General features: G+C 37.1%; 1 protein-coding gene across 1 annotated transcript in view; it reads right to left on the reverse strand.

Moving 5' to 3' along the window:
- The window catches only part of LOC134660996 (PDF receptor-like), a 32547-nt gene extending 29567 nt beyond the window's left edge, over nucleotides 1–2980 (reverse strand). The window contains exon 1 of the mRNA XM_063516891.1: nucleotides 2837–2980. The gene's annotated coding sequence lies outside the window, so the exon portion shown is untranslated. The remainder of the gene's footprint in view (nucleotides 1–2836) is intronic.
- Nucleotides 2981–12599: the final 9619 nt, after the last annotated feature.

Below are 12599 nucleotides of genomic sequence, written 5' to 3' on the forward strand. Positions count from 1 at the left end.
AAAAACATAAACTGTTACTTTACGCTAGGGCTTGACAAAATGTTCAGATGACAGTATCGATAACTTGTCGGTATATTAATAGCTATGTAATCATTTCTTCACAAGACATAATTAAGATATTAACCTTTATAACCGACTTCAAATAATAACGATTGTTATACCTTTTTGAAGGTACAGATGTTTAGCAGTAAATTTAAACTTCACTTTCCAACACAGTAAGAGTTAGACCAGCCATTCTCAAAGTGTGTTCCGCGGAACCCTAGGGTTCCGCGACACCCCTGCAGGGGTTCCGCAAAATTTAGAATAATAAAATAAGCATAATTATTATGCTTATTAATAAAAAAATACACTTCTAAAAACTATTGTTTTATTGTAGGGTTCCATCAAGTATTTCGCTTTCCAAAAGGGTTCCGTCAAAAAAAAAGATTGAGAACCGCTGAGTTAGACTAAGATAAGGCTGTAACGATTTTGATAGCACACGCAGTGCAGGTGTTATTTTATACATCATAATGTCGTAGAATTTTAACGTTTAAAATAACACATTTGAAAAAGTAGTCGATAAAGCAATCAAACACCGACAGATTATTAATATGTTGTAACATGACATCACTATTTTTGATCTCACATAGACAATTTACGCACACACTTGCATTTCATTTTTGGTCGCACTTTTGAAGATTGACAGTTGTTCTTGTCTATTCTAATTCTATGCTTAAAACATAAAATTGTATTGAGATGACACCTGTCACCGCAGGATTGTCCGGACCATAGAATTAATATGACTAGAACAACTGTCAATCTTCAAAAGTGCGACCAAAAATGAAATGCAAGTGTGTGCGTAAATTGTCTATGTGAGATCGAAAATAGTGATGTCATGTTACAACATATTAATAATCTGTCGATGTTTGATTGCTTTATCGACTACTTTTTCAAATGTGTTATTTTAAACGTTAAAATTCTACGACATTATGACGTATAAATAACACTTGCACGCGTGTACTATCAAAATCGTTGCAGACTTATCTTAATGTAACTCTTACTGTGTTGGAAAGTGAAGTTTAAATTTACCGCTAAACATGAGCACCTTCAAAAAGGTATAACAATCTTTATTATTTGAAGTCGGTTATAAAAGCTAATATCTTAATGATGTCTTGTGAAGAAATAATTACATAGCTATTAATATACCGACAAGTTATCGATACTGTCATCTGAACATTTTGTCAAGCCCTATCGTAAAGTAACAGGTTATGTTTTTACACAAAATATTTTAAAATATAGACTAATATGATAAAATATTAGCACACAAAGGAAGAAAAACTTATAATGAACTTTATAAACCGGCTTCTTACACTTTTTACGCTGTTAATTTGACAAAATATCGTTATGAAAATTTCGCTAGGAATATCATAAATCCTCTGAAATTAGTGTTTGCTTGGATTATTTGGCACTGTAACACTGAAATCCGGCACACTACAAGACACAATCTTCACTGAATTACTTTATTTAATACTTTTTGTCCTAATCCGTGTATATTTTTCAATTTGAAAATTACTGTGATACGCTCTTGGCCGTCCGCGGCCGTCGTCAAAGTCAAAAGTGGTCACGTTTTCTCATTGGTAGTCTGACTCTTTCGCACTCATGGTATGTTCATATACGTGATGGCTTCCCTTTCGCACACTTCAGCTGTCTGTCAAGCGCGAGCGCGAAAATGACAAGTCTGTGGTCCGGACTCGACATTGACTCGATATGTACGATATGTACAACAATAAAATTAAAGTGCGGAAGATACTTTTGATGGAAAACAGTATTGGTACTATATCTCTACCTAGAGGTGGGTTGCAGACAAGTTTGACACGTGTTGTTCCGCTACTCTTAATGCTGACAGTATTTGTAGTAGTAATAGAAGATGAAATGTGCTGAGATCCTGTCGTCGCCTATATTAACAGGCCATATAAGTACGTATTGCACGTGGCAAGCTCACACTTTTGTGGATGCTGTGTTGTCCACCGCTTCGTGCAAGTCGGACCCAGAATTACGGACAGTTACAACGAGGCCCGGGGTCAAGTTATACTAGGAAACGCAGTAAAGCGAACCAAATGTTTTGTAAATAAATTAAGTCGTTACGTTTCACAAGTCGCAGCCAATCAATCGTACACGTGTTGAACGTTGAGATTACGAGAGGATAACTTTCATTTAAGTACCTATGGAAAGACTATGGAAACTTTATTTTCTTATGTTTCTATATAATCCCCTTATTGCCTCACTTTTCATCACTAAGGCCAATCAGATTAGATCCAAAAATAGCGTTTTGAAAAATAAATTCCCAGCAAGCTTACTTAGACTACGAATTAATATTCAGGGACCTCAGATATCAATTTCCATCCTTATTATGAACAAATTTTCCATCGGACGTACCGTTCGATCTACAAGCAAAAAACTAAAAACGTGCAAAAAATTATGCACACATCATGAGGACCAAATGAAGGTATTAAAACGATACACAGCTCCAAGGCAATACATTTTTCGAATAAAGGATGACTCACGTTAGACCGGGCCGTGTCCGGGCCAGAGCTTCCGGCGCTTCGTTTTCTATGGAAAGCACCACGTGATCACCGCTCATCTGTCATAGAAAAGTAAGCGCCAGAATCTCCGGCCCGGACACGGCCCGGTCTAGCCTGAGTCATCCTTAAGTATAATTTAATTGACCTACAAATGAAATAGATATTTTGTGCAAAACAAGGATTAAGTAATTTATTTATTAACTTAAAAATCTACTCAAATTAAAGTGGAGACACTTTGATGCACATGCGAGAGTAGCAAATGTCTATGTTATTACCTGGGTCATAAAGAAAGTGTGCGTACTTGAGCAAGCACTGCTGGAACAGGTGCAGCAGACCATCGCGGGCCTCGAGCGCCGACAGCGTCAAGCTAGTGCTGTGCCCGCTGCTTGAAACAGGTGCCCAAGCGGCGCTGTAAAGCGCACTGAGCTACTGAAACAATAACATATAACTTTATTTTTCTACGAGTCAAGGCAGGCGTGGCTCATTCCGCGATTTCGTCGCTTTGCTACAGGTAGCTAAAAGTACATCCGTTCGACCCCAATTTTGGGGAAAGCCATAAGCCGCGCGTGGCGCTCTCGCCACCTAGCGGCCATATCTGTGCTGATCGTAACAGACGCGTTTTGTTAGAGAGTGAGTCTTCTGTACTTAGTACATTATTTATTCTGTGGTCAAGGTTGGTGCCATTCGGCACTGCCAGCGGGCATATAGGTATTAAGTATGTATTAATAGTTCAATCAGCAGCTTCACTCAAGGAAATTGGCACAGCCACCCCGTGAGCTCCGCTCCTTCCGTAAACAAACGCTTTCAGTCTGCTTTCATCGCTCCGAGAACGTCAAACTTCTTCACCATATACGCGATTCCTCTTTGGAATGGCCTTCACCTTGACCTATAACAAACTCTGCCCAAACCTTTTTTGCAAGTTGCGCAGGCTTCTTCTAAAAAAGTCTCATGACTCATTAGTAGATTGTGTCTCAAGGGAGCAAAATGACATATACGGCGTGGGCGTATATTGAACCCTGAACGAAGGATCCTATAACTGAATTCCAAGCATAGTGAGGGATTCAAGTGTTAACGCCCAAGGTGGAAATAATTTTGTGACACATATACATACTGCTTATCACATCACTAATAAGGAAATTATTATGCTATCAAAATATTATTCAATCCAAAAAAATTGTATGCAAAAAAGTAGGTACCAAGAACGGAATAGTGCCTCTTTGCGATCAACGATTTGATTTTTTTCTCATTCTTAACGCAGTGTGTGAGGAAATACATATTTACGTCGGCTTTACTTCAATGTAAATATAAACCAGTTAAATACTGTACGTTTGTATCAAACTTCCATTAGGTATAAATACTTTGCTAGAAACACGAGTCACTTTATGAATACCAATAAATATATTTAGATTTATTTGTTCAATCTAAAATTGTATAGGCGGCCCAGTGGGGCTGCGGCGGGCAGCAGCGAGGTCGCGACAAAGGGCTGCCTGGCGAAGCCCTATTCTCGCACAAGACCCTGCATTTGAGATTGGTCGTTTTGTAACAAATTAACTGACAAACGAAACGTGTATTTTTGATTGCAAAACTCTTCAATTGCCGTCATCGCCGGTTTCTTTCTTGTTCTTATATGTACCTTAACTTTAGCCCACAGGTAGGTACCGAATGTCGGGCCATGCTAGACAAGCAGTTTCGTTGACGTAGCGCAAGCGATTGTCACCTTGGATAGGCACCCAGTAGACCTAGCATAATTTTTATTTTAGAGCTATTATTTCCAAAGACATTTATTTAGACACACCTATACAGTGCCAACCACTTAAATAGCCTCACCTATATATTGTGAGTATTATAATTATACGTGATTATTTTTATCAATATATCTTAAATTTGAATTGTACGCCCTGACGTTTATCGAACGACACATTAACAAGTCCGAATTTGTCTGCGCGCGAAACGTTGTGGACGCAAGAGCTAATACGGGCCGTCCACATGAATAGCCTCAGTGTAACATAATCGTCCAAACTGTGCATTTAAGTTTCGCTTTCAAATTTATTTTATTATGATTAGATAATACAGATGGCATTCTATTAAGTACCTGCAGTAACGCGATAAACACAGTGTTTTTGTGACTATGGGACGTGGAAAAAACTTACAAGTTTAGAAATTGAAAAGGTTAATTTTTATTTAACTCTAAAATTATCCCATCGTGAGATAGCTCAAAAAATAGGTCGCAGCCCTAAAGTTATTAATAATTATGTTAAAAATAAGGAAAATTACGGCCACCAGTATAAAGGACGCACAAAATTTGCCACTACGGATCGTGAACGTCGACTTATTTTACGCACTGCTTCAAATTCCACCAAGACCGCCAGGCAAATAGCTAGTGAAATAAATACTAGAGCACCTCTCTCTACAGTTCGACGGATTATTAGAACATCATCCCACCTCAAACGAAAAAAAATCATGAGTAAACCTCCTTTGCGCGAACAACATGTGGCGGGTCGACTGTCTTTGGCTAAAAAGTACATGTGCTGGAAAACCGAGTGGCGAAATGTGATTTTTAGTGATGAGAAAAAGTTTAATCTAGATGGTCCAGATGGATTTAAATATTATTTTCATGACCTAAGGAAAGAACCGAAAGTACTATCACGTCATCATTCAACTCTCGGATCGGTGATGGTTTGGGGAGCAATTTCTTACTATGGTACTGTTGATTTAATTGTGGTAGACGGAAGACTAAATTCTGAAAAGTATTTAAATTTATTAAAAGAAACAAAAAGTAAGATCAGAAAAGTAATAGGTAGAAAAAAAGTGTTTTTTTAGCATGATAATGCTCCCATACACAAGTCAGCCATAGTTACAAAGTGGTTTGAAGAAAACCAGATTGAAGTTCTAGATTGGCCATCCTTGTCCCCTGATCTGAACATCATGGAAAATGCCTGGGGTTGGCTTTCTCGGCAAGTATATTACAACGGAAGACAGTTTAGTAATAAAGAAGAACTCATTCAAGCTATTTACACTGTTTGGGATTCTGTGGACGTTAATTACATACATTCTTTATATGAATCACTACCTAAACGTATTTTCGAATTAATAAGGTCTAATGGAAGGTATACGAAATATTAAACGAGAGTTTTAATAACTAAACAGTATCTTTTAGCATGTGAGGCTATTCAAGTGGAAGGGTCAATTTATTTGTTTGACGTTATTTCTTAAAACTTTGATTAGATAACAATAAATATTGTATTTACTATTACAAGGCTTCTTGTTTTATTTCATATTTAATGTTTAATATATATCTCCTTTTTATATTACTATGAGAAATATTAATTTTGTTGAGTGAGGCTATTCAAGTGGCTGGCACTGTACGACGACCAAAAGGGATGAAGCGAAAAAAAAACATCCCAACTTAAAGTCTAGAGGAGGCAGTAACCTATCCAATAAAAAAATCCTAGTTGTTATTTTACCACTTTTTCAGCGTGTATCGTGATGGATATGTCACCCGTGCAAAATTGCATATTTCTAGTAAACGATTACTTATCTAGGCCTCGAATGATTTAATACAAGTTCCGCTAAACAAAACCTGCTTATGACCTAAACTTCGACGGTTTATACATGCTTTGAAAGTGGATACTGATCTACTTTGACTTACTTCTGTTGTGATTTCAAAACATAATTCAACTATTATAGTCCATTTTTTTTATTGGGCATATAGAGTGTTCGAGTGTCAACAATCTTCGCTTCGTGTTTTTCTTCTTATTGAGCCGACGTTGAACAGACATTCGTCTATTAAATCGAAAGGTTTACAGAATTAGAAGAAATCGCTTGAAAATAAACACCGGAACGTCATGTTTCTTGTAAGACGACGAGCACTTGTTAAAATAAGATCAAACTCGCGAGAATGATAGCCCGTCGAATATTTGATGAACGCTAGGCGTTTATTTAAAAACAAGCGAATGACTAAGACGAGAGATACGTACCCATACATCTGCCCACAACCCATAACCACTGTTACGGTAATAGGAACACCAGTTTGAATTTATAATTTGTTGCGGGAGAATACATAAGGGAAATAAATGGTATGAGTATTTTCCGAGGTTTCCTAGGAATAGCTGATATGGCTGTCACCTGAAAAATACTTTTTAAGGACCCTTTCATTTTGAAAGACCTACGAGTTTCCAAAGACGTCAACAACATAGGGTTCAGCGAAAACAATCATACGCCACTTTTCGTGTAAATTTCTTGTATTATATTAGAAATCTAGCAGTCTGTATAAGCCAGTGTGTTTGTGTAGTGTGTTCCACCTGTGCGTCAAAACTTTCAAACGATTCGTTGCTCTAGTTTTGATGACGCGGGTGGCATACGCTACATTTTCAACCGAACTTGAAAGAGTACAAGGTTTATAAAAAACGGCTACTCAATTAGTAGGTAAAAAAAGCGGCCAAGTGCGAGTCGGACTCGCCCATGAAGGGTTCCGTATTTAGGCGATTTATGACGTATAAAAAAAAACTACTTACTAGATCTCGTTCAAACCAATTTTCGGTGGAATTTTACATGGTAATGTACATCATATATTTTTTTTAGTTTTATCATTCTCTTATTTTAGAAGTTACAGGGGGGGGACACACATTTTACCACTTTGGAAGTGTCTCTCGCGCAAACTATTCAGTTTAGAAAAAAATGATATTAGGAACCTCAATATCATTTTTGAAGACCTATCCATAGATATCCCACACGTATGGGTTTGATGAAAAAAAAATTTTTGAGTTTCAGTTCGAAGTATGGGGAACCCCAAAAATTTATTGTTTTTTTTCTATTTTTGTGTGAAAATCTTAATGCGGTTCACAGAATACATCTACTTACCAAGTTTCAACAGTATAGTTCTTATAGTTTCGGAGAAAAGTGGCTGTGACATACGGACGGACAGACAGACGGACAGACGGACAGACGGACAGACAGACAGACATGACGAATCTATAAGGGTTCCGTTTTTTGCCATTTGGCTACGGAACCCTAAAAATAGTATTATTGAAGAAGAACGGCAGGTACTGAACTTTGGTTATTAAAATAACCAATTAAAAAGTTAGAATATTCTTTGAGGGTGTCACATTGTTGTGTGTTTGTATTACAAGAAAGTCGTTCAGTATGCAGCTTGTTCAGCTAAACATTTAATGACTATGGAAAAGGTACCTAAATTACTGAAATACTCGTATTGTTATGCAAATAACATAAATAAACAAGTAGGTACAATATACATTATTCTTTAATTTGGCAGGGGCAAAACATTCGTTCTAAATCATAATCATTTACCTATATGTTACCGTTAAAACCAGTTTTAGGTGAAAACGCGTTATCCCTAGTCGAACGAGCGAGCGAAGCGAAGTTCTTACATTCGACTTTGAACACGCGGCTGGCTAGCGGCACGTCTCGGCATTTCGATGTTTTTAAGCTGAACTGTCAGAAGATAGTTTGATACTCAATAACTTACATAAATTTGTTCTAATTTAAATGAAATTGGGTAAACGTGTAGTCGAGGGAATTATATTTTAGTCATTAAATTATGAGCAGGCCCGATCAAGAGGTTATTGAGCTAGAAGAGCTTAGAAGGCCAAAAAGCTGTTTGTGAGAGGTCTTGCTATTCTGGTCATTTTTTTGCAAGAAACATGGTCGAGTTTAGTATCAAATGAAAGTGCTCGACTTACACTTTTATAATATCGTTTTTAAATTTACCATTTTGAAATAATTAGCAAGATAAAAATAAAATAGAATAAACATAATATATGTATTTGACATTTGACAGGAAATATTTCGGGTTAGCACAGATACAGTTTATTTTAATCTCTATGGTGGTGACTTAAATCCAGGGGAGGGACAGCCGTATACGAAGCCCTTTATTCGAAAAAATAGCGCCATCTATATTACTTAACGCTAAACTTGTAAATGGCGCTTCAAAATTGATGCAAAAAAGCAAATCTTCTCAGTAGAAAAAGGCGCGAAACCCAAATTTTCTATGAGACCATATCCCTTCGCGCCTACATTTTTTCTACTGACAAGATCTGCTTGGCCAACTATATTATACATACTACTCTTTGCTTAAATCAATCAGTTAAGGGCTCCACATATACCTTGCAATAAATCCACGCGATTTTTGATCCACTGCCGCCTATAGAGCGACATAAAATAGTAGAAATTAAATAAAATGGAACTCAAAAATGTCCATACTAAATTGTTGCCATGTGTAAGCATTTTACGTCAAAAATGTGACAGTTACGTAGAAAGTGGCGCCCTCATTTATTTTCTATTATTTTATGTCGCACTATACGAGTACCTAAGTAGGTGCATCAAAGTCAATCGCTATATAATTTTTTGTTAACCGCGAGTTCTCAGTTCGGGGCGAACTACTAGTTAAATAAAACTGGCTAGCGGCACGTCTCGGCATTTCGATGTTTTTAAGCTGAACTGTCAGAAGATAGTTTGATACTCAATAACTTAAGTAAATTTTGTTCTAATTTAAATGAAATTGGGTAAACGTGTAGTTGAGGGCATTATATTTTAGTCATTAAATTATGAGCAGGCCCGATCAAGAGGTTATTGAGCTAGAAGAGCTTGGAAGGCCAAAAAGCTGTTTGTGAGAGGTCTTGCTATTCTGGTCATTTTTTTGCAAGAAACATGGTCGAGTTTAGTATCAAATGAAAGTGCTCGACTTACACTTTTATAATATCGTTTTTAGATTTACCATTTTGAAATAATTAGCAACATAAAAATAAAATACAATAAACATAATATATGTATTTGACATTTGACAGGAAATATTTCGGCTTAGCACAGATACAGTTTATTTTAATCTCTATGGTGGTGACTTATATCCAGGGGAGAGACAGCCGTATACGAAGCCCTTTATTCGAAAAAATAGCGCCATTTATATTACTTAACGCTAAACTTGTAAATGGCGCTTCAAAATTGATGCAAAAAAGCAAATCTTCTCAGTAGAAAAAGGCGCGAAACCCAAATTTTCTATGAGACCATATCCCTTCGTGCCTACATTTTTTCTACTGACAAGATCTGCTTGGCCAACTATATTATACATACTACTCTTTGCTTAAATCAATAAGTTAAGGGCTCCACAGACCTTGCAATAAATCCACGCGATCTTTGATCCATTGCCACCTATAGAGCGACATAAAATAGTAGAAATTAAATAAAATGGAACTCAAAAATGTCCATACTAAATTGTTGCCGTGTGTAAGCATTTTACGTCAAAAATGTGACAGTTACGTAGAAAGTGGCGCCCTCATTTATTTTCTATTATTTTATGTCGCACTATACGAGTACCTAAGTAGGTGCAACAAAGTCAATCGCTAATATTTTTTTGTTAACCGCGAGTTCTCAGTTCGGGGCGAACTACTAGTTGTAGATTAGTCCGGACAAATTTAATATTTGTATGAATTTTCCATAACAATTTTTTCACTTGGATGTTTGAGATATGCTCACTTGTATTTTATACACAATTACTAGTTGTTACTTGTAGAGTTGCAATTGTATGTTTTGTGGGATAGGCCACTGATGTCACGCAGGAGTCGGCAAACTAAAGGCAAACTAGATATCCGGGGTCAAAAGCCGGAGTTTTCAGTGGTTGGTACACCTAACTCTATATTATACTCGTAGTGAAATGTTTGGGTGATCTGAAGAGCCGCAATCTTGCCTCCAAAAAGCCGCGTGCAGCTCGCGACCCGCAATTTGCCGACCCCTGACTTAAGGTAGGAGCAAACATTCGTTGTCACATCTTAGATAATACGAATGATTAAAAGCAGTATATACTTTCGGAATAGCCTTCTCGGAAAAAAAACATTTAGTATGTTTTTGGTCAATATGTACCTATTTCTCTCTATTTATATACCTAGTGCCAACTTTCTAAAACAAGTTTATGATTATGATATACATTGACTGAGCGCGAGTCTTTCAAATAAACTGAGAGTGGCAGAACACTCGATGGTTTGAAATGAATACGATTGTAGTAGGTTGGGGCTCGCCCACTTCCGTCTTTCCGTCGCGAGCCTTTAGCACGAATCCTGTTTAACATTACAAACCTACTTACATTCTTTGAAGTATTACGAAAATCCGCGTCTATATTTTTTGTAAAGAGGAAAACCGTAATAACAGGATTGGCCTTTGTTTGTTAATAGAGATTCGCGGGCAGCTATACAATACATGAAGGTGGTTCGTTAATGTTGTAGTATGTATGATCATTCATATAAGTATAAATATCTGGGTGACCGAGCTTCGCTCGGAAAACATATAATAACTCGGAAATGCGCGTTTTCCCTGAGATAAGACCTAGCTAGATCGATTTTTCGCCCCCGAAAACCCCTATATACCAAATTTCATCGAAATCGTTAGAGCCGTTTCCGAGATCCCCGAAATATATATATATATATATAAATAAATAAACAAGAATTGCTCGTTTAAAGGTATTAGATTAAGGTAAATATAATAATATACATCTACTCAATCCTCTACCTTGATTAAACATCAATTAAAGATAAATTATTTGATTATAAAATTCGTACCTTATCGCCCTATATTTTAAATGCATTAATATTCTTCTTCTTCTTCTTCTTCCTCGCGTTGTCCCGGCATTTTGGCCACGGCTCATGGGAGCCTGGGGTCCGCTTGGCAACTAATCCCAGTAATTGGCGTGGGCACTAGTTTTTACGAAAGCGACTGCCATCTGACCTTCCAACCCAGAGGGTAAACTAGGCCCGTATTGGGATTAGTCCGGTTTCCTCACGATGTTTTCCTTCACCGAAAAGCGACTGGTAAATATCAAATGATATTTCGTACATAAGTTCCGAAAAACTCATTGGTACGAGCCGGGGTTCGAACCCGCGACCTCCGGATTGCAAGTCGCACGCTCTTACCGCTAGGCCACCAGCGCTTCTGCACATACATAAATGCATTAATATTATTATAACAAAATATAGGTGCAAGTCATTCAAATATGTACTAGGATATTGTATGTAGAAAATCAAAGAAAAATAAAAACGGTCAATTGCGAGTCGCACTCGCGCACCAAGGGTTCCGTACCATTTCGTAATATCGAGCAAATAACGGCAAAAAAATCACGTTTGTTGTATGGGAGCCCCACTTAAATATTTATTTTATTCTAATTTTAGTAGGTACAGCCTGGTGCTGACAGACAGATAGATGGATAGCGGAATCTTACTAATAGGGTCCCGTTGTCACCCTTTGGGTACGGAACCCTAAAAAGAGACTTTACTGTTATGTACTAGTGTCTATTATTTATAACCAACTTCAATATTTCCAAAGGAAATTTCTGAATTCGGTTTATTTTTTTTATACTAACTTAACTTCATTTCATTAACTTAACTTATTTTACATGTATTGTTGAGCCAGAAATCCGTCATGGCCATGGGGCATGTTGTTCTACCTTTGAGGCAAATTGTTCCGCATAGATTATGCCAATAAATTATCAAGTTAATACAGCTTTCCTATAATAAAACAACTACTTAGATGCTTACAAGCTTTATTTTGTATGCTTTGCACAACTAAATGCAATAATAATTTTCTGGCGCGATGTCTTTCCTTTCGGAATTTTCCGACTAGGTACTTCTTATAGTAGGTAAGTCCCATAAAAGTATGTACAAATCGGTCGTGTCATATCCACATCAACTTGGCATAGGCAATTTTCTACCTATAGTACATAATATGTATATACCTACTACACAATTCGCATTGCACACTATAGCTGTCGAGTAAAGTTCGCGTAAAAGTAAAACACATACAAAATACATTCCATAATTCTATAGTGATAAATAACATACCTGCAAATAATGCGTATAATGTCTATTACTCCAAGAAAACACTTTCAAGGGTTAAATTTAAAAATGTTACGAAGCGAGCGATTAAATAAAAATAATATGCCTACTTGAACAAAAGTCGCGAGGCGCGTCCGGCGAGCGCTGAAGCGAGTTCCCGAGTGCGGTGCTTTTCCTTGCCTGGACTGGACTGGACATATTCGTA

This window comes from Cydia amplana, chromosome Z, assembly GCF_948474715.1.
Source record: "Cydia amplana chromosome Z, ilCydAmpl1.1, whole genome shotgun sequence".
NCBI classification, from domain to species: Eukaryota; Metazoa; Arthropoda; class Insecta; order Lepidoptera; family Tortricidae; genus Cydia; species Cydia amplana.